This window comes from Eurosta solidaginis, chromosome 2 (genome assembly GCF_040869045.1).
Source record: "Eurosta solidaginis isolate ZX-2024a chromosome 2, ASM4086904v1, whole genome shotgun sequence".
Classification (NCBI taxonomy): Eukaryota; Metazoa; Arthropoda; class Insecta; order Diptera; family Tephritidae; genus Eurosta; species Eurosta solidaginis.
This window is the reverse complement of record NC_090320.1, coordinates 238,225,578-238,248,979: the sequence shown is the minus strand read 5'-3', so window position 1 is coordinate 238,248,979 and position 23,402 is coordinate 238,225,578. Positions and strand designations below refer to the sequence as shown.

At 37.9% G+C, this 23,402-nt stretch overlaps 1 protein-coding gene across 3 annotated transcripts in view; it reads right to left on the bottom strand.

Annotated features, from left to right (window-relative positions):
- The window catches only part of LOC137240717 (kinesin-like protein CG14535), a 575,047-nt gene that overhangs the window by 196,590 nt on the left and 355,055 nt on the right, over positions 1 to 23,402 (bottom strand). The gene's annotated exons all lie outside the window — the stretch shown is intronic.

Sequence of the window (23,402 nt, the reverse complement as noted above, 5' to 3'; positions counted from 1 at the left end):
TTGCTTAGTCATAAAGGGGCGGTGCCACGCCCATTTTTTTAAATTTGAAGTTTTTCCTATTTACTGTTATAAATCCACTTGGAAAATGTAATACCATTGATATAAAGCTCTTTTTTGCAAATATATAAAGTATTTTATTCGTCCACGACCCTTTTAAAAATCTTTTATATAAAAGTGGGCGTGCTCCTTAACCGATTTCGTTAATTCTTCTTCAAAGCATTCCTTATAGTAAAGGCAATCTCTCTGCAGAATTTTGTTACGATAGGTTTAACGATTTTTGATTTATGATTAATAATATTTGTAAAATTGATTTTATCACAAGTGGGCGGTGCAACGCCCATTTTAAAAATTTTTGTTCAAGTTTTTATCAAGAGTCTCAATATCAGTCCACACTTCAAATTTCAATATTTTAGGTGTATTATTTACTAAATGATAAGGGTTTTTGTGTATTCCAAAATGTTATATATATAACAAGTAAGGAAGGCTAAGTTCGGGTGTAACCGAACATTACATACTCGGCTAAGAGGTGGAGACAAAATAAGGGAAAATCACCAGGAAGGAAAATGAACCTAGGGTAACCCTGGAATGTGTTTGTATGACATTTGTATCAAATGGAAGGTATTAAATAGTATTTTAAGAGGGAGTGAGCCGTACTTCTATAGGTCGACGCCGTGCATGGGCCTTAGTTCTATAGGTGTACGCCTTTCGATATATCGCCATAAAGGTGGACCAGGGGTGACTCTAGAATTTGTTCATACGATATGGGTATCAAATGAAAGGTGTTAATGAGTATTTTAAAAGGGAGTGGGCCTTAGTTCTATAGGTGGACGCCTTTTCGAGATATCGCCATAAAGGTGGGCCAGGGGTGACTCTATAATATGTTTGTACGATATGGGTATCAAATAAAGGTATTAATGAGGGTTTTAAAAGGGAGTGGTGGTAGTTGTATATGTGAAGGCGTGTTCGAGATACTGATTAAAATGTGGACCAGTTTCACCCAGAGCATCATCTGTCCGATACCGCTAATTTATTTATATATGTTATACCACGAACAGTATCAAATGAAATGTCCTGATTCCAAGGGCTTTTAAATTCGCCCTGCAAAACTTTTTCATTTTCTTCTACTTAATATGGTAGGTGTCACACCCATTTTACAAAGTTTTTTTCTAAAGTTATATTTGGCGTCAATAAACCAATCCAGTTACCAATCCATCATCCCTTTTTTCATATTTGGTATAGAAATATGGCATTTTTTTCATTTTTCGTAATTTTCGATATCGCAAAAGTGGGCGTGGTCATAGTCATATTTCGGCCATTTTTTATACCAATACAAAGTGAGTTCAGATAAGTACGTGAACTAAGTTTAGTAAAGATATATCGATTTTTGCTCAAGTTATCATGTTAACGGCCGAGCGGAAAGACAGGCGGTCGACTGTGTATAAAAACTGGGCGTGGCTTCAACCAATTTCGCCCATTATCACAGAAATCAGTTAACGTCATGAAGCTATGCCCTTGCCAAATTTCACAAGGATTGGTAAATTTGTGTTCGACTTATGGCATTAAAAGTATTCTAGACAAATTAAACGAAAAAGGGCGGAGCCACACCCATTTTGAAATTTTCTTTTATCTTTGTATTTTGCTGCACTATATCATTACTGGAGTTGAATGTTGACATAATTTACTTATATACTGTAAAGATATTAATTTTTTTGTTAAAATTTGACTTAAAAAAAAATTTTTTTTAAAGTGGGCGTGGTCGATCTCCGATTTTGCTAATTTTTATTAATCATACATATAGTAATAGGAGTAATATTCCTGCCAAATTTCATCATGATATCTTCAACGACTGCCAAATTACAGCTTGCAAAACTTTTAAATTACCTTCTTCTAAAAGTGGGTGGTGCCACGCCCATTGTCCAAAATTTTAGTAATTTTCTATTTTGCGTCATAAGTTCAACTCACCTACCAAGTTTCATCGCTTTATCCGTCTTTGGTAATGAATTATCGCACTTTTTGTGCTTTTGGAAATTTTCGATATGGAAAAATTGGTCGTGGTTATAGTCCGATTTCGTTCATTTTAAATAACGATCTGATATGAGTGGCCAGGAACCTACATACCAAATTTCGTCAAGATACCTCAAAATTTACTCAAGTTATCGTGTTATCGGGCATACGGACGGACGGACGGACGGACATGGCTCAATCAATTTTTTTTTTTTTTGACACTGATGATTTTGATATATGGAAGTCTATATCTATCTCGATTCCTTTATACCTGTACAACCAACCGTTATCCAAACAAAGTTAATATACTCTGTGTACAAATCACAGGCAATATCAAAATCAAAACTGCACCAATTTTCAGCTGGAGGCAACGCGAATTCAGTACCAGGTGTTGTCATCCCAACATCTGATTGCGTCTTCTTTATTATTTTATTATTTATCTATCAAAACTAATGTTACATTCAGGATTAATGCCTTAACCATTTGGAAAAGTATGAGCTAGACAAAAAGTAAATACAAATCAACGGTTGAGTTGAAGATCACCGGCACTGGCTTGGAGAACGCACTATCTCGCAATTGGTTTTTAAAGCTTCCAGTATCCACATTTGGACTTTGATAATGTATTTATCTCAGGAAAAATGGAACAAGTTTGCCGCGATAGAATGTTGTCTTATAGATAGCCGAGCTGGCCCGTTTTCGGGTTTTGATCTATCTGAAACGTATGTTCCTTCACTCAGCCGTTGAAATGTTGTATGACTTATGTGATTGTAATTTAAAAAAAAATTTTTCTTTTGAAGGGTAGGATCAATTCGGACACGTCTTTAACTTTTTCAGTGGACAAGCACTCAAAACTGCCGAAGGAACGCAATTATTACCTACTACTTACAGTAAAACGTCTTGTAAATCACGGTGAACTGCTACTTCCAGCAATCCACAAGCCCATTTTCCCGTTGCTTCCGTAGTAGTCTCTCTTTAAAAGCTTATATAAGACTTTGGCACACTTTTGCTTGTCTACATCTTTAAGGAGTCATCATTTTTAGTGTCATTGCATGGAAAATCCATAGATGTAATGATCTGAAACGACAAGCGGGTATAACACGGTTATATGCCGCTGTTATGGTTATAAATGGATGTAGAGCCGAAGATCCAAGACATCCATTTGGTATCGACCATGCTTGGGGTTGCTTAAGAAACCTCCCTACCGACGATTGGTCTGCAAACGTTATTTCGCATTTATGATACAGAAAAAAAATCAATGATGCAGAATAAAATTAAGAAGCAAAACTTAAAATATTGACTTCACCTTTCTGCGTTAGTGCATCGTAACCAATTCTCAATATTTTTCAAAAAACTTATGTTTTTCCATTTACTTGATTTTTATTTATTAATGCGTTTGATTGTCGTACCAAATGTAGGGCGAAAACTAAGAACTGACACTAACTCAGGGGATCCGTTTAGCAGCCATGGCGTATACAGGCTTATTTGCGGATGCCAACACAGTTACATAAGACAAACAGGACGGCAAATAAGAACGAGGTTCAGAGAACACATTGGAGATTATAACAAAAAAAAAACGGAATCCAAACATCATACCATAATCCAACTTCGCGAATAACATAGTCGAAAATAAATTTGCCCCAGCAAACATCAATAAAACAGTCAGGGCCTTCACATACAAGCTATAGGCCGACGTCTGAACGTACTCGAAAACATGGAAATCTACAAACAGAAAACATTCGACGGAAGTATAATAGACGAATAGATAAACACAATTTCTGGCAAAATATTTGAGCCTTTAAAACTTGTTTACAAGAAACAAAGTAATCACAAAGGTACAGCAGACAAACACACAACAAGAAATAAAAACAAACAATAAAGGGACCAAAACCAATAAACGCACCAAAACAACAAACCCACAAAGATGGTCAAACGACTAGAATTACTGACTTTTACCTGCCTCAGACAGCCACACAAATCGACCAGGGAAAGCCACCCTCGGCTCTGAATGACCACACATCGCAAACATATAAATATCCATACATAAACATCCATTTTGACAATACCTGCTCATGTACCTACGAACTATAAATACGAGTAAAAGACAAACGACAACAACAAATCAGAACGAAAATCCACACTGATGATGCCACAACGCTAAAACCGGTTTGTCTCGAAACCAAATTTGACAAGAGATGACGGAAAATCGTTTCAGTATACATCTGTTAACAAGGTTCCTTAATAGAAAAGTATCGCCATTGACGAACGGTTATCGTAGCCGTGCTAGATGGACCAAATAAAAGGAGAAACTCGGCCGCAATCTTATCGGTGGTGTATCACGTGTCTCGTTATTTATCCCACTGGGTGATTACTTTATCCCGGTACAAAGTAAATAAGAAACATTTACGCACTTGTCTTTTTCTTACTTGTCTTTTGTTCTTACGAAGGCAGTTCCTAGGTGTGAACACGGGGTGTTTGGTTAGTATCATCAAATCTGAAATGCTAAACTTCGCTACAAGATAACGTATCGAGCGTATATGCGATTCAAAAAAAAAACATATCAACGAACCTGGATCTACATATATCTGTCGCCGACCACGACGTCTTTGATTCTTTCGCTGTTTCCCCCCTCGAAAGCATGGTCCTTAGCGATTATAATATTTCTGATGCTTCCAAAAGGAGCGGGACGGACTCTACTTTACAACACTTCATTCGGTTTCTTTGTCGCTCTTAATATAATGGAAATGCATGCGTGCCACCACTTAAACAACAATAAATACCATTAGCGACAATGAGTTTATTGCTAACAAAAGCTGATTGACATGCACCACACATTGTTCCACACAACGCAGAAGTGGAATGATATTGAAAGGACGACATGTATGTGGAGCAATTGGCTATAAGATGAAAATAATAAAGGCAAAAATAATCACATAAAATAGCCAGCATAAATTGCTAACTAACCAAACGTTCACAGTTTAGAACAATATTGAAGATTGGATGAGACAAAAAATCGCCGGCATGCTGGTAACATTGAACAGAAGCAGTCAAGAGCAATGGTAGACAATAATAAGTTCACAAAGGCACTAACAACTTTAACTGATGCCCTTACAGTGCGAATATATGAGGAGTGCATTGCAAACTGGGCAGCAAAACTAAAAACTGCACTAACGACATACAAGCAGGAGGAGTAAGGACAGCGAATTTAAGCAAGTAAGGAGAGCAAACGGGGACATATTAGAGATAAATTGCTAAATGACCCATAACAGAAACTAGACAGCAGACAATGCAGAGTTAGAGGTAGCAAATGTAGAGTAACAGCAAAAATCAATTACTGACCAGGAAGTGGACAACGATTGGAAGGACTAAAACGTCTACGATGACCACTACGACTGGAAGGGGGGTAAGTGTTGATAGCTGACTGCGCAAAAAGTGTGTACAATTGCGGCAATCACAGGGTCAAATGATGAGGAATGGCAGATGAATATTGAATTCGACTGTCAGGTTTCGAACAAATGTCGAATTTGAAAGTTGAAAATACAATCGAACGGCAGACGAAAGTTTAAAACAAACAATAAAACAAATAAATGTATAAAAAAGAAATAAAAAATAGAAATGAGAGGAAGAAGAAATAACAAAAACAAACATGGGAAGCAGGACATGTACACGTCAGTAAGGAAAGATATAAGTAAGTAACTCGCAGTTTGAATGAAGCAATTCAAAGTTATATACCCAGTTGTGAATATCAAAGCCCAATCGGAACAGAGGAGAATTTTCTTTGAATTAGGGAAATTACATGGGTCCGTCTGATGGGTATAATACAGAATTTGTTATTCCACCCCACACAATCTCACCCTCCGAAAACTCGGTCACGTATTCCAAAATCCTTAAAAACATATTTTTTTAGCGGAAGTCGGAGACGGATCAGACGCTGTGCCACGAAAAAGTTAATAAATCATCTTCGTTTCACACTATGAATCCGATTTGGCAAGGAACCTGGGCTTATTATGAATAAGAATTTTATGGTTTGTCTCGGGAATGTTTCTGGATTCGGTGGCACTATCAACTTCGGTTTCAGTTCGTTCAAATTTCCTACTTTGGTTTATTTCATTTGTTGTTGTTGCTGTTGTAGCGATAAAGACACTCCTCGAAGGCTTTGAGGAATCTTATTGATGTTGGTGGTCCTTTGCCGGGTATAGCTTAATACCACCCCGATACCCGCAGTCTGCATCACGGACAGGACCATACTACTTTCCAAAAACCTTTCTCACGAACACTCCAAGAGCCATCCCATCTTCTCTCGATAATGTCCATGATTCTGAGTAACACATCAACGCAGATATGATGAGCGACTTGTAGAGCGTGATTTTGGTTCGTCGAGAGAGGATTTTACGTTTTAATTACCTACTCAGTTCAAAGAAGCTCATTTCGGCAAGAGTTACTCTCCATTTGATTTCTATGCTGGCATTGTTTTCGCTGCTAATATTGATTCCCCGATAGACGAAGTCTTTCACAATCTCGAATTTGAATCCGTCAACAATGACGTGGCTGCCAAGGCGCGAATGTGCCGATTGTTTCATGGACAACAGCAAGTACTTCGTCTTACGCGTTAATGCCCTTTGAAGTTATGATTCTGGGCTCAGTCTCGGTTCCATTTTCAAGTCCAATTTAAATTCTTATTTTAATTTCGGTTTCACAGTCGGCCCCCATTCCCATTCCCCTTTGGATTCTGATTTGGGATCCGGTTTTGGTTCAATTTTCGTACTACATTCGGTTTCAATTTTCAGTTTCGGTTCCACTTCGATTTCTGGTTTGAGTTCTCGTTCCAGTTTCGGTGCTAGTGAAGGTTTCAGCTACAGTTTCGGTTAAATCTGTATTATACTAGCAGACCCTGCAGACGTTGTTCTGCCCTAAATTTGGTCTATCTGCATACATTTTAATAAGCTTTTTCCGGCTAACTCTGCCCTCGTTCCTCTACACTTTTTCCTAATCCTTTTATTCACCCTCCCTCCGAAATTATCGCTTTATCTATCTCCATCTTCGTCTCATTCTATCTCTTTCTCATTCTCCTTCTCCTTCTCTCTTTTTTCTTCTCTCAAGTTTTTCTCATTCTTCTTCATATCTTATTGCCAGTCCCAGAGGGTCGTATGTATTTTTGTTCCAGTCCCATTCCGAGTCTCAGTCCCAGTCCCACTCCGAGTCTCACTCTCAGTCTCAGTCACAGTTCTAGTCTTAATCCCAGTCCCAGTCCGTCTCTGGTCTACTTCCGGGAAAAAGCATCGTAAATACTAATATAGGCAAATTTCAAGCAAATCGAATATGTAAATAGGTATGAGGGTATTATTAATACATGTCTTTATTTCGGCTTCGCATGCATATTTATCAGTTTTGCCAGGTTGATGCGACTAAATCGAATATCAAAATGAAAATTAATTTAAAGGTCTCAGAAACAGCTTTCATTTGATATCCACTATACACACGCGTTCTAGGGGTATCCGGGTCCATGTTTTGGCCTATATCTCGCAACCCTAGTTACCCAGCGGTGTAAAACTTACTCTGTACTAAAGCTACAGCAACAGCTTTCATTTGATATCCATAATACACACACATTCTAGGGGTAACCGGGTCAACGTTTTGGCCTAATCTCGAGACCCTAGTCGGCAATAGGTATGAAAACTACCCTGTACTAAACACTCATCAACAGCTTCAATTTGATACCCAAAATGTAAAAGCACTATCTAGGCGTTCATGGGCCCACGTTTTGCCTATATCTCGAGACCCTAGTCACCAAGGGGTACGAAAATTACCCTCTACTAAAGCAGCCATCAACAGCTTTCATTTGATATCCATATTCTAGTGGTACCCCGGTCCACGTTTTGGCCTATATCTCGAGACCCTGTGCGTTGATATTGGGCCCGAAACCTTTCCAACGAATGCAAAACCGTGGAAATCGGTTCGTGCGTTCTGGAGTTATAGCGTCAGGAAGTAAAACCCGACTTATTTTTGTATTATAGATAAAAAATCAAATTCTGTGTGTATGTTCGCAATGGAAACGTATTTCCCACACTTCAATCATCACCAAATTTTGGTTATAGGTTCCTTCGATCAACGGGAAGGTTTTATGTTACAAATAATTTCGATATATAAAAGGGGCGCGGCACCTCCCATACAAATGGAATCTTTGGTACTGCATAACATGCCAGAACATTGAAATTCAGTAAGGAGGTATATGAGGTCAATCCCTAACACCACCAAGAAAATGTGGAATTGGGAAAAAGGGGGCGTGGCACCTCCCATTTAAATGGAATATATTATACTGTATATCTCTGGATGTAGTAATGGTAGGATAATGAAAATTGGCAAATTGACGTTAAGTCCTAACACCTCCAGTAAAATGTGGAATGGGGAAAAAGGGGCGTGGCACCTTCCCTACAAATGGGATTTTTCATAACTATGGCTGCCGTACAAACTTATGTTATTTTAACACCTAAAGTTTGACTGCATTGTTGACTTTGGCTGTTATGACTTTTGGATGTTTGGTAATCTGCCGCAGTAAAAAAAATTTTTAGTTTCAGTCTATCTACATATTCTATAAAAATCAAATTCTGTGTGTGTGTTCCCTATGAAAACGTGTTTCCCATACTTCAATCATCATCAAATTTTGCATGTAGGTTCCTTCGATCATGATGAAAGTTTCTCATATTTTTTTCAGAATTAAGAATTTTAAATTTAAGTGTTTTTGTTTTTTGGCTATGCGAACGAACTATCTTAGCTCCTAAAAATGATCATGTTAGCAAAATCAATGATCGCATTCAAAACCAATTTCCTGGTGAAGTTACGAAATATAAATCGATCGACACAATTTCAGATGAAGATAAAATTGTGAATTATCCAATTGAATTTCTAAACTCCTTAGAATCAAAAGGAATGCCTGCGCATATATCAACTTTGACAATTGGCTCACCAATCATGCTTCTTCAGAATTTAAACCCACCAAAATTGTGCAATGGAACCAGACTTTGTGTTTAGAAATAAATGCCGAATGTAATCGAAGCAACAATCATCAGCGGCAAAAGCAAAAGCGAAGATGTGCTCATACCACGGATCCCAATGACTCCTACAGATTTGCCATTCAATTTTAAGCTCTTACAGTTTCCTGTACGCCTTGCTTTTGCAATTACAATCAACAAAGCACAAGGACAGTCGCTTACTGTTGCTGGCTTAAATTTAGAGAGTCCTTGCTTTTCCCATGGCCTGATATATGTTGCTTTCTCTAGAGTTGGAACACAAAAAAATTTGTTTATCTTTGCACCGAACGAATAAACCAAAAATATTGTGTACCCACATGCATTACAATAAGATACAAGAATAAAATCTTTTAACAGAAAATTTCACCAATTTACAGAACATTAAATTAAACTATCAACAAACAAAACAGAAAAAATAACATTCATTCGATCTCGGGCGTTACAACGCACGCCGGGTAAAGCTAGTTTCTTATATAAATTCTAGTTCCGATTTCGGTTTTAAATAAAAATAAATATAAGGCGCGATAACCTCCGAAGAGATCTAAGGCCGAGCTTCTCTTCCAATTTGCGTCGTGCTCCTCTTGATTTTCCCTACAAATTGGCCGGACGGGACCTACATGTTTTATGCCGACTCCGAACGGCATCTGCAAGGCAGATGAGTTTTCACTGAGAGCTTTTCATGGCAGAAATACACCCGGGGCGCTTGCCAAACACTGCCGAGGGGCGACCCCGCTTAGAAAAATTTTCTTCTAATTGAAAAACCTTATTTCTAAAATTTTGATGTTGCTTTGCCGGGGTGCGAACCCAGGGCATACGGTGTGGTAGGCGGAGCACGCTACCATCACACCATCAGTTTTAGTTCCATTCTATAAGTAGTTCTCTTTCCGCGTTCATTTCCATATTTAGTTCTCGTTCCGGTTTCAGCTCTGTCATAGGGTTCACTTCTAGTTTCGGTTCTGATTTTGTTTCTTGTTTCAATTCTAGTTTCGGTACCGATTCGGGCTCCATTCATTTCCCGTGTCTATTTCAGTTTCGGTTGCAAATTCATTTCGCGTTTCTATTTCGATTTCCGTTCAGATTTGTGTTCTAATTTCATTTCCCATTTCGCTGTCGTCTCTAGTTTCGGTCTCAGGCCCGGTTTCGAATCCAATGTCAAATCTGATTTAATTTTTGATTTCTGTTCCCGTTCTCGCTCGGTTTTTAGTGTTGACTTAAGTTTCGTATTCAATTCCAGTTTTAGTTCTGGATGCAAATACCGGTTCCGGTTTCAGCTCCAGTTCGGCTTCAATCTTCGTTTCTAATCCAATTCCTGTTCCAGGTCCAGCTTTGATTTCGGTTTTAATTTTCGTTTCGATTCCGGTTTCGGTTCCAGTGTCGGGGTTCGTCTCGGTTTTGATTCTGATTTGCGCCCAGTTTCGGTTTGGTTATTCGTCCCAATTTAGATTCTGCTCTCAAGTTTTGGTTCAGGTTGTGGCTTCGGTTCTAGATTTGTTGCGGATTGCGGTTTGGGTTCCAGTGTTTTAATTCCCGTGTACCTTTCGGTTCTATTTGCGGTTTTAATGCCGATTTCTGCACAGCTTTAGGTATTCATTTCGTCTCCGTCTTCCAATTTGATTGCGGGTTGCGGACTCAGTTCTAGTTTCGGTTTCATGGCAGGTTTGATTGCAGTTTATATGACCGTTTCGGTAGCGATTGCAACCGCCAATATTCCAGGTTCTAAGGAGTCTGGAGTGACATTTTTTTCTTTTTAACGGCAACACCAGCAAATATGATTTTTAGGAGTTTTGCTCGCGTAGAAAATTTTGGTCGGATATAAATACAAATATTTTCAGTCCATATATCCGCCTATCGCACCAATGAAAAAGCTAAGATTTTTTTGTCACGACTTTAAGAACGAACGAAAAAACTGACAAACATACAAGCGGACTGACCATGTGCTTTAGCGCAACTGGGTATACAATAGCAACAAAACATATTAGAAGTAACAAGGAAGTCTAAGTTTGGGGTGAAATCGAACATTACATACCCAGCTGTACACTAGAAATGCTGTTGTTGTTTGTTTTGTGTGCTTAATAGTGTTACAAGGCTGCGCAATAATAGATATACATATGGTTCTATTCTGAACTAATTTTTCTTCGAGTTATGGCTCCCGAAACATAGAAAATTGCTTAGTCATAAAAGGGGCGGTGCCACGCCCATATTTTTAAATTTTTTCCTATTATTGTTATAAATCCACTTGGGAAATAAAATACCATTGATATAAAGCTCTTTTTAGGTGTATTATTTACTAAATAATCAGGGTTTTTGTGTTTTCCAAAATGTTCTCATTTTCAATAACAATCTATTCTGGGTCCAGATTGTTTGGTGAAGATATATCAATATTTACCCAAGTTATCGTGTTAACGGACAGACGAACGGACGGCCGGATGGACGGACCTGGCGCAATCAAAATTTTTTCGATACTAATTATTTTGATATATGGAAGTCTATATCTATCTCGATTCCTTGATACCTGTACAACCAACCGTTATCCAATCAAAGTTATAATACCCTGTGTACAAGTACAGCTGGTTATAAAAATAGTGGCAGAAAAGACGTGTGGCAAACAAAGTCCGTTTGCATGCATAGGAAAACTTACTGCAACAGCAGTAGTAGAGGTAGAGTCGCCAATGCCAGAGATGAAAGCTTCGAACTGACATTGAAATTTCATTGCCTGTAAAGGATCAACAGCAACAACATCAATGTATGCGACCAAGCTACAGAGTAATGCATTGAGTTGTTGAGGTGTATTTGCTCAAATGAACTACTTCAACCAAGTGCCTTCCAAAGCCCCTAACTGCAAGTGTCGCTGGAGTTGTCTATCACCGAAAGCAAGTGGCATGCGGTGCGCAATGAACGAAAAATAAAATGAAGTTCTTTGCGGCTATTTCTTACAATGAAATAGTTTATTTTTTAGGTTTTTTTTTATTTCCTTGATAAATCAATTGCTGTTTTTGTACCAGACAGCAAACATAAGTCGCTGAGTTGCACATGAAATTGGCAGCACGAATTGTAAAATTGAACGCACACATACACAAACCCAAACCCAATACATGAATTACCCACCTAAGTACGTGTGAGTGTGTGTGTAAATGTGATAAAAGCTCACAAAAGCCCCAATGAGCCGATCAACAATGTCCATTATAAAATCGGTATTATTTAAAAAAAAAATTCATTCACCTATACATATACCCACACACGTACAGACACTGCGTTTGTGTGTTTTGAAGTGGAACTGGCAAGTGGCTAAATGGTTTTTATGGTCAGCCAGTCGAGGGAACTCGTATATGACACTTTTTCAAGTAACTTCATTTCTCTTTAATTCTCTTCAATGAGAGCTTTTATAGTATTGATGTGCATGTGTGTGTGATTTTTCTATTGCAGATTTCCTATTAGTTTTTATACTCAGCGTGCTTTACACACAGAGTATATTAACTTTGATTGGATAACGGTTGGTTGTACAGGTACATAAAGGAATCGAGATAGATATAGACTTCCATATATCAAAATCAACAGTATCGAAAAAAAATTTTGATTGAGCCATGTCCGTCCGTCCGCCCGTCCGTCTGTCTGTTAACACGATAAATTGAGTAAATATTGAGATATCTTCACCAAATTTGGTACACGAGCTTATCTGGACCCAGAATAGATTGGTATTGAAAATGAGCGAAATAGGACGATAACTACGCCCACTTTTTATATATATAACATTTTGGAAAACACATAAAACCTGATTATTTAGTAAATAATACAACTAGAATGTTGAAATTCGACGGTGTACTGATATTGAGACTCTTGATAAAAATTTGGAAAACACTTTTAATATGGGCGTGGCACCGCCCACTTGTGATAAAATCAATTTTACAAATATTATTAATCATAAATCAAATATCGTTAAACCTATCGTAACAAAATTCGGCGGAGAAGTTGCCTATACTATAAGGAATACTTCGAATAATAATTAAAGAAATCGGTTAAGCACCACGCCCACTTTTATACAAAAGATTTTTAAAAGAGTCGTGGACGAATATAATAAGATATATATTTGCAAAAAAGAGATTATGTCAATGGTATTTCATTTCCCAAGTGGATTTATAACAATAAATAGGAAAAACTTCAAATTAAACAAAACGGGCGTGGCACCGCCCCTTTTATGACTAAGCAATTTTCTATGTTTCGGGAGCCACAACTCGAAAAAAAATTAATGGATCGTAATAAAACTAGATGCACAGATTTTCCCTATAGCAGGAAATATTAATAGAAAAAATAGACGGATCCGGTTAAAGACCACAGCAACTTAGATATAAAACAAGTTTAAAAGGGTCGCAGACTAGAATAATAAGCTATAACTTAGCAAAAAATAGTTTTGAATCAATGATATTTCACTTATCAAGTTTTATTGTAAGACGAAATGGGGAGACATTTTTTTTTTAAACGGGCGGTGCCACGTGTTATGTAGAAAAGTAATTTATCTGAAATGAAATGTACAATTGAAGCGCACGCTGAGTATATAATGTCTGGTTACACCCGAACTTAGACACCTTTACTTGTTTTTTCTGTTTTTTACGTTTTTATGTCAAGCATTGTTTGCTATGGCAATCAAATTAATGTCATGAGCACTTTTTATTGCTACAGCAACAATGTTGCCCATCCAGCGTGCGGCTTTTAAGTAAAGTTCCTTTTCTGTAAGTTGGCTATGCATTTTATATTCTCATGCAATTTTTAGCAATCACAGTTTGAAACTGATTGGAAGCTGATTTTGAATTTCGCAGTTGGGTGTGGAAAAAATAGCTTAACATTTGGCGCGATTTACCTCCTAAGAGATTTAGGTCGAGCTTCTATTCCAATTTGCATCGTGCTTTCCCTACAATTTCCCTATAGGTCCCATCTATATATTCTAAACTGACTCCAAACGGCAACTGCCAAATAGATGAATTCACATCGATAAGCTTTTCATGGCAAAAATACACACGGAATGTTTGCCAAGCCATTTCCGAGGAGCGACTCAGCTTAGAAAAACTTTTTTTCTAGTTGAAAAACTTTTTTCAAAATTTTTGATGCTGCATTGCCCGGGACTTAAACTTAGAACCTTGGCGAATCCAGTACCATAAAAATATTACAAATTTTTTTTCAAAAATTGGGCGTGGTCGGCAACTGGGTTTGCTTAGATCTAAATTAAAAACTAAAAACTTCTGTCAAGTTTCAAGGTGATATCAACGGCTTTTGATTTACGGCTTTCAAAACTACTCAATTTTCTTCCACTAAATGTGGGCGGTGCTACGCTCATTTTTTTCCAACATCAAATGAATCCACTCGCCAAAATTCACCATTTTTTTAGTATTTGTTAATGCAATGTCCCACCTTTAAGATATTTCAGTGCCGAAAAAGTGGGCGTGGTTATAATCTGATTTAAAAAAATATAGTTTATGCTGAGATAACCAAGCTGAAGTTATACCAATCCATTCTGAGTCCAGATTGGACCGTATACCGAATTCGGTAAAGATATCTCAATATTTGGTTATCGTGTTAACGGACGGGCAGACGGACGGACAGGTTAGGTTAGGTTAGGTTGAGGTGACTTCCCGAGGGCACACTTAGGCCAGTGTTGTTGGGCCCGTTGTGATACCCCTTCGAATCATTTTGAGGGCCTGATAAAAGCTACCAGGTCCTTGACGTCATTCTCCATAACCTGACTCAGATTATATAGAAATGGAGTGCCCAGAAAGCGCTGCCGTGCTCCGTGCCAGGCAGTTGCAGATGAGATGAATCACCGTTTCCTCCTCATCATCCTCTTTACAGCTCCTGCAGCATCGACGATAAGGCGCTCCTAACCTTTATGCATGCCTGATGTGTTCTTTTAGTATTAGCTTGCATGGGGTCAGGGGCATACCTAAGCGTTCTTGGCAAGGGAAGAATCGGCTTGGTTGTACCCAGCCTAGCGAGTTCATCTGTCCATATGTCCAGTCACCCATGTGAGGTGTACACGTTGCTGTTGGTCCACCTGTTGAAGAGATCGGCGAAAATTTAGTGCTAGTTCAGAATTGAACGAGTAGGAGCCTGGCTGTCGCTGAAAATAAAGATTTCTTTACCGATATTGTGTGTCCCTACTGGGAATTTTTATCTTAAATTTGGTTTCCGCAACTATTGTGGTCGCAAAGCGAACCGTGCTAGAAGGAAGAAACTGTATTTGTTTATTACATTAGAGTGTCCTGTGGTCTTGTTGTTCCAAAACGACAACTCCCTTAAGGCCACGGCTGACGTTGCCGCCGCCCGATGACCAGCTAGATCCAATGGAAGGATGTCAAGAATGGCCTGAAGGGCTTCGCTAGGTGTTGTTCTTAGAACAGCGCTTATGCTGATCATGCTGCTTCTGTGGACTTTACCGAACAACTTTAGGTTAAGGTGACGCCTTGTTCAAGGCTGGCCACGATACGGCAGTATGGGTCGGATAATCGCGGTATAAATCCATTTGCATATGTTGGGGGTGACTCCCCATTTTTTGACAAGGGCTCTTTTACAAGTATATAATGCAATGTACGCTTTCTTTTGTCGCTGAATGACGTTGTCCATCCAGTTCAGACTTTTGTCCAAAACTACGCCAGGAAATTTGACCTTATCTCCCAGTCTTAGACGCCCAACATTTAGTGCTGGTAGGTTTAATAATGGTATTTTGTATCGCTTGGTATATAAGACAAGCTCAACTTTATCAGAATTGACGCTGAGTCCACATCGGGAAACCCATAGGGAAATCTCTCGCAAATCTTTTAATAATTTGGGAAAGGCAATGCTACCTGCATCAAGAGGGATATAGTTTGAGGGAACTTGCCTCTGTAAGCAATCGCTAGGTCATTAGCATATGCCACAACCTTCCCGCTACCCCAACTAGTATCTCTTAATAGCGAGTTTACCGTTAGGTGCCATAGTAAAGGGGAAAGGACACCAGCCTGGGGTGTGCCCCTTACGACAAAGAGCATTATATCAAACTTCACCAGTGAAGAAAGCACTTTTCTTCCCTATGGACGGACATTTCTTAATCACATTTTTTTTCGATACTGATGATTTTGATATAAGGAAGTCTATATCTATCTGTATTCCTTTATACCTGTACAACCAACCAATCAAAGTAAATAATACCCTGTGTACAAGTACAGCTGGGTATAAAAATAGAGGACTGTGGGTTGATGCGTATTCTGAATGGTCACTGGCTTCTGGCATTACATGCTTTTAAGTTAGTCCTAGTAAGTAATAGCAGATGTAGGATGTATGTGTTGGAGGATTAGGACCGTGTGACTCGGTTTTATTTGAAAAAAAGAGAGACTTAAGCGTAGACCTTATGGCTTCCCTTATTCGGTATGCTGTAGTTTTAAGAGCACCTTACCACTAAGCTTGCCAGTCATGTAACAAGTTCAGGTCCTGCCTCTGTGCTGGAATTCCTAAGGATTTTGCCAAAATGAACATAAGGTTTCCATAAATTTCAACAAAGGCCAATGGAGTGAATTATGCCCCTATTACCGTTTACAACTCAACTCTGGTTGGGCTGAAATTTCACAATTTGGTATTACAGATTACAACTCAACTTGTCAAAAAAAATGTCGCTTGAGTTGTCTAGTCTAACAAATTTTTGTGGCATTACCGTTTACAACCTTGTGTTGGTGTAGTTGTCAAAGACGTCAAAATTTTACAACTGATTACTAGCAGTTGTCTCATACAATTTTGCAGTTATTTAGAAAAATTTTACGTTTTAGAAGACGGTTCACCACCTAATTTTTAACAAAAATTTTCAAAGTTGGTATCAAAAGACACGTTTCGAACTCCGATTTAAGAATCCGAAAACAGAAATTAAAAATTTAATTGCAGTCATATTATTTCGGTTAAAATTTTCACGTGATTGTATTTTGCCAGATTTTTTGTACACACTAATGCAGAAAGGCGATGGACCCACCCAGGGTTATTTTTACAAATCGCGGCCAAAAACCTCCAACGCAGGAAGATGTTTTGTGCAAAAAAACTGTGGATCGGGGCTCATATTTCGGACGCTCTCTGGGCCATTTTGTGGGTTTTTGTAAATATTTTTCGACAGAAATAAAACTCTTAATTTCCGCTTTCGAATCCTAAAAACGGAGATCGAAACGCGTCTTTTGATACCACCTTTGAGAAGAATTAGATGGTGCACGGGCTCATAAAAGTTACAAAAAAAACAAAAAGTTTAAAGCCGGTAGTTAATCCTTTTTTAATCAAACAATAACTAGCAATTTTGTACACATTTATAGAAAAAACAACGTTTAAACGAAGGGTTACATTGAATAACTCTTTGACTTTATGGAGCGACATTCCGAAGTTGGACGTGGCTGGCCGCAGTTCGGATGCAGCCAATATAGGTGAAATTATGCGAACGTGAGTCCCATCGATACTACCCACTACTCCTGGGAAGCCTGTTTTAGAGTAAAATACAGTTTTTGCTGTTTGGGTTTTAATCCACTTTACACAAACATGCTCCTCAATAATATGTAAAACCAGTCCAATACCAAAATCATTTCCACAGCATTTTTGACAGCTGACATCACCAAGGAGTCTGAGTGTGGCGCATAATTTTAAAATAAGGGTACAGCCTTCCCTCGAAAGCGTTTGCGGAAATGGTCCTTAATTTTGTTTTGTAATGAGCAAAATGCTTCCTTTCAGATCTGCAAAATAACTTCATTTGAAGCTCATCATTTATCAATTAAACATTTTCTTACTTGGTGCTAGGTAGTTCCAAGGGATTGGAATGAATGTTTTCCGTATTCGCGACATGTCAATCGCCAACATTTTCGCCATTATAAAATAGATTTCATATCATATAGTATCTTCTAATAACAAAATCACTTTTGCAAATGTTTAAATTTCCGCCACAAATTGATCAGCTGTTCATTTATCTGTCAAATCACCACTTTCATAGGTTGGCAACACCAACTCAACTTCAACTGAAATAAGTTGTAATTCGTAATACAAAACAGGAGTTGAGTTGACTGAAAGTTGAGTTGTTTTAATTACAACCCAACTATGTTGAGTTGTATTCCATAATAGGGGCATTAACTCGACTTTCATTAGCCGTGTTTTTTTTTACACGCGTATACGTTTACGTTTGCGCGTAAAAAAACGCTTATCCTCACTTAGATAATGCTTAGGAGACCCATCTGGCGGCAGTGGTTAAATAACTAGCTACAGAACAGGGTGTACCCAAAATCGGAGACACAAACCACGGGTGGCCATAATTTATAACATATAGCTGAATCGGTTGCGATGAATAGTGAATACACACCATTTTCAGAGGTGAAACATTAAAATTAGTGTTGAGGTGAAACACAGACACATATTTCAGTTACATCTTAGTATAGTGCGTTATGAAATTTAATAGTACTAATTTTATGCGCAGCAGTTTCAGAGGTGATTTATAGTTTGACGTATAGCAGCCCATATAAAGTTTAAGAGTAAACGTATATACATATAAAAAAGACACAGCTATTATTTATTCCCACTTAAGAACATTAACCCACATTTTATGTTGAGATTAATGCATTCACGACTCCACTTTTAAAAAATTGAAAAGCATTACTCTCCAGCTACTAAAAATTATTACATACAATATCGAGATGTCAAACGCTATGTAAGACGTCATTCGACATTTGAGTTGCCATCAAAAATGGCAAGGAATGTCATAATTCATTTTATGAAGTAAACATGGAACAGCAACAACTAAAGCAAATGTGGCAGGCAACAGCAATGGGGTGGCAAGTGAATTTCTTATACGGCAGAGCAACTAAGTACAATAAGATCGACAAAAATATAACGAGTGAAAAAAAATGTACTATAAGGACTCTCAAATGGCAATGAACAAAGAGATTGTGGGAGGGCGGTGAATGACGAGGCAATTGATGTTTATGGAAAAAACATATTGTGACAACTTAATAACCGAAAAATATTTTTCAAAACAAAAAAAGTATATTAGTAAGGAAAAGGGGAAGGTGTCACAAAAGACGAAGTAATCTTATATACTTACAAGTAAGGAAGGTTAAGTTCGGGTGTAACCGAACATTACATACTCAGTTGAGAACTATGGTGACAACATAAGGGAAAATAACCATGTAGGAAAATGAACCGAGGGTAACCCTGGAATGTGTTTGTATGACATGTGAAAGGCATTAAAGAGTATTTTATGAGGGAGGGGGCCATAGTTCTATATGTGGACGCCATTTAGGGATAGCGCCATAAAGGTGGATCAGGGTTGACTCTAGAATATGTTTGTTCGATATGGGTATCAAACGAAAGGTGTTAATGAGTATTTTAAAAGGGAGTGGGGCTTAGTTGTATAGGTGGACGCCTTTTCGAGATATAGCCATAAAGGTGGACCAGGGGTGACTCTAGACTTTGTTTGTAAGATAGGGGTATCAAATGAAAGGTGTTAATGAGTCTTTTTAAAAGGGATTGGGTCTTCGTTCTATGCCTTTTCGAGATATCGCCATAAAGGTGGACCAGGGGTGACTAGAATGTGTTTGTACGATATGGGTATCAAATTAAAGGTATTAATGAGGGTTTTAATTGGGAGTGGTGGTAGTTGTATATGTGAAGGCGTTTTCCAGATATCGACCAAAATGTGGACCAGGGTGACCCAGAACATCATCTGTTGGATACCGCTAATTTACTTATATATGTAATACCACGAACATTATTCCTGCCAAGATTTCAAGGGTTTTTTTATTTAGCCCTGCAGAACTTTTTCATTTTCTTCTACTTAATATGGTAGGTGTCACAAACCAATAAACCAATCCATTTACCATGTTTCATCCCTTTTTTCGTATTTGGTATAGAATTATGGAATTTTTTAAATTTTTCGTAATTTTCGATATCGAAAAAGTAGGCGTGGTCATAGTCGGATTTCGGCCATTTTTTATACCAATTCAAAGTGAGTTCGGATAAGAACGTGGACTGAGTTTAGTAAAGATATATCGATTTTTGCTCAAGTTATCATGTTAACGGCCGAGCGTAAGGACAGACGGTCGACTGTGTATAAAAACTGGGCGTGGCTTCAGCTGATTTCGCTCTTTTTCACAGAAATAAGTTATCGTCCTAGAATCTAAGCCTCTACCAAATTTCACAAGGATTGGTTAATTTTTGTTCGACTTATGGCATTAAAAGTATCCTAGACAAATGAAATGAAAAAGGGCGGAGCCACGCCCATTTTGAAATTTTCTTTTATTTTTTTATTTTGTTGCACCATATTATTACTGGAGTTGAATTTTGACATAATTTACTTATATACTGTAAAGATATAAAATTTTTTGTCAAAATTTTACTCTAAAAAAAATTTTTTTTTATAAAGTGGGCGTGGTCGTTTTCCGATTTTGCTAATTTTTATTAAGCGTACATACAGTAATAGGGGTAACGTTCCTGCCAAATTTCAACATGATATCTTCAACGACTGCCAAATTGCAGCTTGCAAAACTTTTAAATTACCTTCTTTTAAAAGTGGGCGGCGCCACGCCCATTGGCAAAGTAATGGGGCGTGCGAAATGAAGTCGTAAGAAAAATAAATTTCGCAACAAAACATGTCGCACACGTTAAATAATGACATTTCATGCGATACGAAAAGCAACAATAATAAGAACGAAAATATGCAATCACAATGCCAAGCCAAAATAATAACAATAACATTGGCAAGAACAAGAAGCTGGAAAATATAAAATCTCTTAAAAAATGGACAAAAAAAACCCCTAAGTGTTACACATGCATATTCTAGCACATGGGCGTATGGGCACATGGGAGACAGTCACATAGGGCACCAGTTTTGCACTCTCCGAACTGCTGCTAATCGGATGCAGTGCGGGACAGTTGGTAGGCACACTTGTACGAACAGCGCCGAAAATATGAGCTTTACAAATTAGCTACTCAAAGGTAGCGACCATTTCAGTACCACCTTCGTCTGAACCAGCTAGGACCGCTTCTAAAGGGTCTGCAAAGGCAGGCATTTGCTATTTCGTAGGGCATCACAATGATAGGAGTGTCAGTTGAAAGCACTTGAACTAGTACTGTTTTTCTAATGTGATAGTTCGTAGCAAGTTCGGAACTAATGGGTTTCGCTACTGGGCTGCTTCATTCAGGTATGGCATATCGACGGCTGAGTGGCATTTGATTATTGTTGTTTTAGTAGCGATTAAGCACTCCCATAAAGTTTTGAGGAGTGTTATCGACGTGATGGTCCTGAGCCGGATATAGATCCGGTAATGCACCGACCATCTCGAGAACGATTCAATACGACTACATTGAACCCCCTTTTCTAATATCTCTTTCTGAAAGTACTAGCAGTATATTAACTTAATTTGAAATACTAATACTATCTGCAGATCAGCGTATAGATCGAAATCAATCGTTCACTCTGCTATATCTCCAGAGCACCTTTGGTTTTTGGTTTTATTCGCAAAATCAAATAATATTGAGGCATCACTGTGATGTTAATAAATAATTACAACAACAAAAAAAAAGCAAGCAGCCACACTTATGTACAAGGCAACGAAGAATATTCTACACACATAACCAGCAGCTCCAAGTGAAGAGATTATTTCACATACACATATGTGGTCAGCAGACAAGAGCAGCAGCTGTTACTCACACATACACACCCATATATCTAAATAACCTAGTATAAGATACAACTATTCCAGAAGGCATGTTCATGAAAAGTCTAGACCTTTGGAGAATAAGGTGAACGAGTCTAACTAAGAGTATAAAAGCAGCGCGATGCAAGCGATAAACAATCAGTTTGATTTAAACACGCTATTAGTGAAGTATAAATGTACTACTCCCAAAGTAGTCTAAATAAAGACAATTTTGCAATACTGAATATTGGAGTTATTTACTCGACAGTTCAGCGATTCAAACGTTAGCAGAAGGCGCATAAATATCAGGAACTCCCCACAATTCGTTACAATATATTTTTAGAGTAAGGAAGTTGCTATATACCAACCGGAAGTCAAAAGGTGAATACAAAAATGATTGGAATTGAAAATAATGAGCTACGCTACCATTTAGAGCTGAATAAATCTGCAGTAATGGTACCTACGAGCACGTGCGCTACTTAGACCATGTTTTATCACCGATGCTAATACTATAACGTATTTTAACAGGTTTCTTCTGCAGAAGCTGCTGAAACGAGGGAAAAGCAGTAGCAGAAAAGTCAAAACGCTGTCTGCAAGGGTCTTCAGATAGAGAAAAATACTGACACTTTGATTTCGGTTTCGATCTCTTCGAAAGATATCTGCTTTACCGGCCCGTTACTTGAAAGCTTGTATTTTATTTGTTGTACAAATTCAATCGATACATCAACGTAAGAATGCTCAAAAATAAAATAAAAACGTAATTGAATCAAACAAATTTGTTCGATTTTTGGACATAAGAACCCCATTCATACTTAGCCACGAAATTGACTACGCTCATGAAAACGTACACACTTAAACATTTACACTTAAAGAAATAGCATAAATACACATAAGTTTTTTTTTAAGGTGTTTGTTTTAACTGTAAATGTATCAGTTTGCGTGTGTGTAAGTCCTATTATTGCCTGCAACAGACGATAGAATCGTCGAAGTTTGACGCGTATGGCCCTAAACGCTACGCTGTCGAACAACTGACGGGTGGGATTTGCCTTAGCATAGAATGAGCTTATAAATGTTTAAAGTTTGAATGGCGGTGGGGGTGACAATTTTTTGTGAGAGCAAAGCCGATGACTCTGCGACAACAAGCCTAACACAAACCGATCGACGATAATAATTCGCCATTGATAATAAGCCGATAATAAAACAGCAACTTATCGCTCTTGTATTTTTAAAATCCCTCGTTAAATCAAAAATGTTTGGTTTCTAGTGATGCTGGTGATGTTTACAAATCTAACTTTTCAAGTACTCAAGCTGGTTAGAGCTCCGCCAGCAATATTTTACTAAGCTAAACTAATAGACTATGATCCCTACTAAGCGAGGATTGTCTTACTGTTATTGGCAAAACCCGCAGTAACTGCTACGTATTCTGACACTAATCCCAAAACTCAAATATATTCTCTCTTAAGTTTGTTATTTAAATTTTGTTCTCTTTTGTACTTGCTTTACTACATATTTCAATATCATTGGGCGCTAGCAAGGAAGTCCCTTCAATGGAAACGGAAAACATGTTATTCGCTGTTATTTCAGTGATTCCTATCAAAAAAACAATAAAATTGTTTTGACAAAATAGCGAAAAGCATCTTAACTTGCTACGTGCAAAAACAAACAAAAACAAGTAAAGGTGTATAAGTTCGGGTGTAACCGAACA